The sequence below is a fragment of the Myotis davidii genome, unplaced genomic scaffold, assembly GCF_000327345.1.
Source record: "Myotis davidii unplaced genomic scaffold, ASM32734v1 scaffold759, whole genome shotgun sequence".
NCBI lineage: Eukaryota > Metazoa > Chordata > Mammalia > Chiroptera > Vespertilionidae > Myotis > Myotis davidii.
In genome coordinates, this window is record NW_006290636.1 from 58,521 (window position 1) to 65,122 (window position 6,602).

Sequence of the window (6,602 nt, forward strand, 5' to 3'; positions counted from 1 at the left end):
CGAACCTTTTGAGCTCAGCGTGTCAGCATTTTGAAAAACCCTAACTTAACTCTGGTGCCGTGTCACATATAATTTTTTTTTTATATTTGAAACCATAGTAAAACAAAGATTTATATTTCTGATATTTATTTTATATATTTAAATACCATTTACAAAGAAAAATCAACCAAAAAAATGAGTTCATGTGTCACCTCTGACACACGTGTCATAGGTTCACCATCACTGCCTTAGACTCTCCTCCTGTTTTTTAAGTTTTTTTTTTTTCTCTAGATGCTGCTCTGCTTCGGTATTTTTTTCTACCTTTTATTCTAGCTTACTGATGTGGTCCTCTGCTTCTTCTAGTCTACTGTTGATGCTTTCTATTGAGTTCTTTATAGCAGCAATGTCATTTTTCATTTTTTCTTGATTCTTCTTCATTTCCTCTTGGTTCTCATACATTTTGTTGAATTTGTCTTTCATTCTTTTCAGTGACCATATGACTGTTTCTCTGAATTCTTTCTTTAATATATTGCTTGCCTCCACCTCCATTTCGTTTACTGCATTTTCTGGTGATGCCTCCTTTTCTTTCAGATGCAGGCTGTTTCTTTGTCTCCCCATGATCTCTCTTCTCCAGGTATCCGGTTATGTAGTTCTTTCTCTCCTGCGTTTTTTTAAACGCACAAAATACAACACAAGGCACAATGCACAAGGCACTGAACACAAATGTATTCACGATACTAATAACCCCAAATAAAGGTTACCACCAAAGAAAAGAGAACTAGGGGATAAGAAACAAAAAAAGAGTTCAAAAATGATATTGAGAAAAGGAAAAAATAAGAGAGAAAAGAAAGAGAATAAAAAAGAAGGGGGGACTATTTATATGGGGAGAAAACTCCAATAGAACAACCACTAATCCCCAAAAATTCAAACAACCAATACCCAGAGATGAATGAAAACTACAAACAACAACTAATAATGAGTGAGCAGAGGAAAAACAGAAGCAAAAAACAAACAAAACAAAACAAAAAAAGAGAAACAATCTCACAAACAAGCACAAAAAACCCCAATCTAATCAACAATCAAGCAAACAACAAAAGCACAGAGAGAAAACAAAACAAAACAAAATAAAACAAAAAACTAGAACAAAACAAAAAACAATAACAACAACAAAAACAAAACAAAAACAAAATATGGAAGAGACAAAAAAATGTTGATAATGAAGAAAGAGAAGAGAGAGATGTATATGGACTTAGAGCAGGGGATAAGTCCTCTCTAGCCAGTATTTAGATTTTGTTATCCCTGTCGCACTTAATACTGGTTTGGGAGAATGGACTGCCCCAGAGCTGGTTCTCTGACCATTACTCCCCTCTCTGATCCCCAGGTTCCACACAAACAGCTTTCCCCTGCCGTCTCAGAGTGTCTCCAATTGGGTGATCCAATGTACAGGGCTTTGTAATCAAAAGTAAGGATTTAAAGAGATAAAAGTGCCAGAGTAAGTGCATGAACTGGCAACTTTTACCCTCCTGCACTGCGTGAACATCTCTGTGCACATCTTTTTTCCCCTGGCATTAAGCAGCCAGCACACTGGTAAAATTTCAGGCTGCCTTTTGTGTCCAGTCCAGCTATGGGTTGATTTTTAAAGTTCCCTTCTGCCAGCAGCCCTGCTGATCCTCTTGCACAGTCGTGGATCAAGCTAGCCCCAATGGCTGTGGATTTTGTGGGGTACAGACTTTCCCTGAACCTCTAGATCCCATTGTGCATGTTTCTCTCTCCCGCCTGGATCACAGGCCTCACCTTTCCCTAGGCAAAATCTGACTTTTCCGTGAGAAGGTGCAAAGATCATCTGAGTTTGCATATTCGCACTGCTTGAGATCTATTGTTCCTGGGTTCGCAGCTGGTCCCTGGGTGTTATGGTTGCAGAGCCCCATGATGTATAGGCTTCTGAAAACAGCCACTCTCTCCTTCAAGATGGCGCGGTCTCTATGGCAGATTCGGTCACTCTGGGAGAGATTTCAACAGCAGTGGAGGCTGCCTGGTCACGGGAGCCCCGTCCAGCAGTCTCCAACAATCCCTTGGAGTATAGTTGTCCCTCACCCACAAATATATACTCCCCGTACATCCACACACTCTCCTTTCATTCTCTTACTCACACAATATCTTGCAGTCTGCCTTCCCATTGGCAGCCATCTTCCCAACCGGAAAAGCCCTCTCTTGATAATAAAAGACTAGATATTAGATTGATTTGTGTAAGTCTATTATTTCTACTATAAAAACAAGATCATATATGTACTAGGTGAAAGAAATATCAGCAGCATATACAAAAAAGATATTTAACTTTTTTGCCTTTCAGAGGAAATTAAAATACAAATAGTTTTCAGTTATTTAAAATTATATTTGTATATGGTTTATATTATGTATTTGGTGACACTGATGGTATTTTGAATTTCCTTTATTCATTGAAAGTAAAATATATATTAAACGTTAATAATGACTGAGTTTAATATAATCCTATATAATAAAAGCTTAATATACTAAGTGTCTGACTGATCGGTTGACTATTCAGTCAACCTCCCGACCAGTCGCTATGACATGCACTGACCACCAGGGGGTAGATGCTCCAACAAGTAGCTTAGTTTGCTGCTGGGATCCAGCTGATTGGGACTGGGCAAGAGGGCCAGCCAACCTCCCACGATTCCTCTCCGGCCAGCTGACCCTGATCAGCCCCAATCGGGGTGGCTGGCCAACTTCCTGCAGTCCCTCACTGGCCAGCTGGCCCCCATTGGCCCTGATCAGGACTGTGTAAGATGGCCCCAATTGCCGGCCAGGCTGAGGGACCCCATCCATGCACAAATTCGTGCACCGGGCCTCTAGTAATATAAATAATGAAGTGGTAGTAAAAAATATTTTATCTATTTTAGTTCCACTAATTCTATAAAACTAAGTGGTTATATTAAATGAATATACTAATTAAAACTTTATAGATAGTTTTAGACTAAGCTATCTCATGATAAATATATGAAAAAGGGAATATCAAAATAAATTTAGTTCAGAAACAATTTGATAGTAAGAAAATGATTTTCTTATGCCTTACCAGTGGTTCTCAACCTTCCTAATGCCACGGCCCTTTAATACAGTTCTGCATGTTGTGGTGACCCCCAAACATAAAATTACTTTCATTGCTACTTCATAACTATAATTTTGCTACTGTTATGAATTGTAATGCAAATATCTGATATGCTATAAGTGTTTTCCAATGGTCGCGACCCACAGGTTGAGAACTGCTGCATGTCAACTTGGCTCTAATCTATTAATATGATTTTTTATGCTATACTGAATTGTTCATTCATATGCAATTGGATGGTTTTATAGAGGAATTTTTAGTAAAATTGGGTTGCTTTACACAAATTTGTTTATCTAAGACAGAGGCTGTTCCCTTTAGGGCTTATTTGTCATGTCATTAATCTACATGCTTTATGAATTTTAAAGTAAAAAGGCTCAAGATACTATGCCATGTAAAAACAGTAATTGCCAATCACAGTTTCGTTGATTCCCATCATAAAAATAGTGCCTAAAGTAGAGGAAGTACTACTTATAACAGGAATGGTTGTGTTAAGAAATTTGTAAAGGGAGGAAATAATTTAGATAAACTGGAAAACCTTGTAAGATGTACAAATACATTTCTAATTTATTTTTTAACTGTCTTCTACTGGTTTTCACAGTCAAGTTTTGTTCTGTTTATTTATCTGATGTCTACTAAGCCCCATACATGCTATCTGTGCTAAATTTTGTAGTACTGGAACTGAAAAATCTATAAACTACATTTCTCAGACTCCATTTCATGATGCATTTACATTAGGTAAGGGAAGTGTCTTAGTTCTAACTCCAGCAACAGAAGTGGTGGCAGGAAGTTGATGGAAGTGCTAAGAACAGCATCACTTCTTCAGTGGTTCCAGTCCTGAAAAGGTCAGTGTTCCTAGTTAAGCAGTCAGTATGGACTGATGAGCTCCAGCCGAAAGGTACAAGCAACCTCCTGATAAAATATTATTCCTCTGTTGTCTACTCCTTCAGCATCCACCATAAAACATTCTGGTTCTTTTAGCTCGTCAAAACATTTTGACCAATACCCTTTATGAAACACATGTCTAAAATACTTTTTCTGTCTCCTTACTTTATCTGGCCTAACACATATATCAACTTTATCATTTTTTTAAAATTTTTTTAAATAGATGTAATTATATTCCTTCTGAAATACAAAAGATAGAATAAATCATACCATAAAAGAAGGTGAGATATGATAATATGATGGTGGCCAATTAATACACATAAACCTATTTTTTCTGGACAGACACCAAAGTACTTAAGATTAAGAGGTAATTCTAGAAACAGCACTACCTGGAAGACTATTTGGCATTTAAAGATTGATTTCCAAAGTTCTAGATGGCAAGTTGGAGCAAGCACTGTGGTCACATGCATATAAGTCCCAACAGTCATTGAGGATGAGAAATTGTCACTACCATTACCATACAATTAAAGAAACAAGTTTATTCATTTTAATTGCTTGCCTGAAATGACCTTGAACAAAATCTCTAAAAGTGTGGCTTGCACTTTGTTCTTCAGACATAACCTGCTTCACTATAATCTAGGCAGGCAATGCTATCAGGACTGAGCAGGGGCAAGGCATCATGTTTCTTACATGCAGAACATGGACTTTTTCTATTTGGTTCCATCAACTCCTGGGCCTTTCAGGCCCATGGAAGCGAGAGTTCCTCACTGACAACAAGCTTGCTATTTCGAACTCATCATCGACAACCTTCAAGGGGTCCCGTGGCGGCATGGAGGCTGCTGTCTGTGTCTGAGGCCAGCGTCTGCTCGGTGGACATGGATGAAATGTCATTGATAGATGATGACTGAGAAGGAGTGCCATTGCTAAGTTACTGCTGCATCTGAAGGCTGATCTTTGACAACACCGTTCTTACTTCTTTTTTCCCAGTCCATGACTTCTTTGTAAATTAGCTCTTTCCATTCTTCAATCGCATGTTCTCTTTCTTCCAACTAGGCATCGTAAATTTGAGGTGGTGGTGCTTCTGCTTCAGCAGGGTCATACCACACAGTAATGTAAGGGTGGTGCAAAGCCTCCTCCACAGAGATTCGCTTGTCAGGGTCTATCACTAACATTTTTGATAACAGATCTCTGGCTTGACTTCTTTCAATTTTGTCTCATTCCGATTCTGATGGAAATATCCAGTCTGGAAAGAGTTCTTCAAATTTGATCCCAGGATACTTTGGTCTGTTTTCTACATAATCCCTCACAGTTGGCTGAAGTTTCTTCATGAAATCTGCAGACGGTGTTCCTAGCTGCTCAATAACTTTATTCCACTGATCAATATGGTCAGTGCCTTGGAATATCACACAACCTTTCACCAGCTCGCCCATGATGCAATCCACTGACTAGATATCAACGTTCTCCTTATAGCCCATACCCAGGATGACTTCCGGTGCCCGGTAATACCGTGTCACCACGTAGGGGGTCATCATGAAGTTGGTGCACGCTGTCCGGGCTAGGCCAAAGTCCAGGATCTTAAGGGTGCCGTCTGACTTTACTACGATGTTGCTAGGTTTCAAATCTCGATGAATGATACCAGCTGAATGAAAGCGTTTAATTTACCACAGATGCTCTTTACCACAGAGCATCTGGTAAAGAAGATATAAGACATTCTCTGATGGTCCAACTCCATATGAATAACCTGACATAAGTTAGCATCCATTAATTCCATAACTAAATACACATCTTGAAATTCTTCTGGAGTTTTATGTGATGTAAACACATTTAACAAACTAATTATATTTTTAGGATTGACACATTTCAGGAGCACGAGTTCATGATAAGCTCTCTTTGCGTGGGTTTGATTTTGAAAAGGCCGGCTTAGTTTCTTGACTGCAACATTTATCCCAAGAAGTGGATCAAAAGCAGCGCAAACAATTCCTTGGGCTCCTGAGCCAATTGGTTTCAACTGCTGGTAACGCTTTAGGACGGTGAAAGTAGAGTCTGCCACTTGCACACTGTAAAACTGACTATCACATTTACTGTCACTCATGGTGTAGTGTCATGTAATATTCCGCCTTCGCCGCCGCCGCCGCCCTCAACTTTATCATTTACTTCTCAACAAAATAGTCTCTCCCAATCTGCTCAGAATCACATTAACATCACATGTTATAAATCTCTGTCTTCCTTGATTTTGTTCCTCCCATTCTTTTATGTAAAACTTAATATATGTGTTTGCATATTAGGTCCATGATATTTAGACCTTTTATAAGCATAAGAAGTGTGTGGATACTTACTGGCATATATGAGTAAGAAAATGGAGGCTTTGAGAAGGTTAAAGAACAGTTGTTTTCAGATTGTGAAGAAAGAAAACCATTAAAAGACAAGAAATTATATTAAATGTTTAGCTAATAGATGTTAGTATTTTCAAAGTTCTATAGTTGTTTGAGTTGAAACAGTATAGGGTGTGATCAGTGCTACGGAGTATAAGTGAAAAGAACTATATTTAATGAAGCCCAGGCACTTCTGCCTTTACACTTAATAATTACATTGGATTTTAAAATGATCTTTGGTTACATAT

The 6,602-nt window shown here is 38.4% G+C and overlaps 1 pseudogene; it reads right to left on the bottom strand.

The window, feature by feature from the left end:
• Window positions 1-4,193: 4,193 nt before the first annotated feature.
• On the bottom strand, window positions 4,194-6,088 carry LOC102768817 (annotated as a pseudogene).
• Window positions 6,089-6,602: the final 514 nt, after the last annotated feature.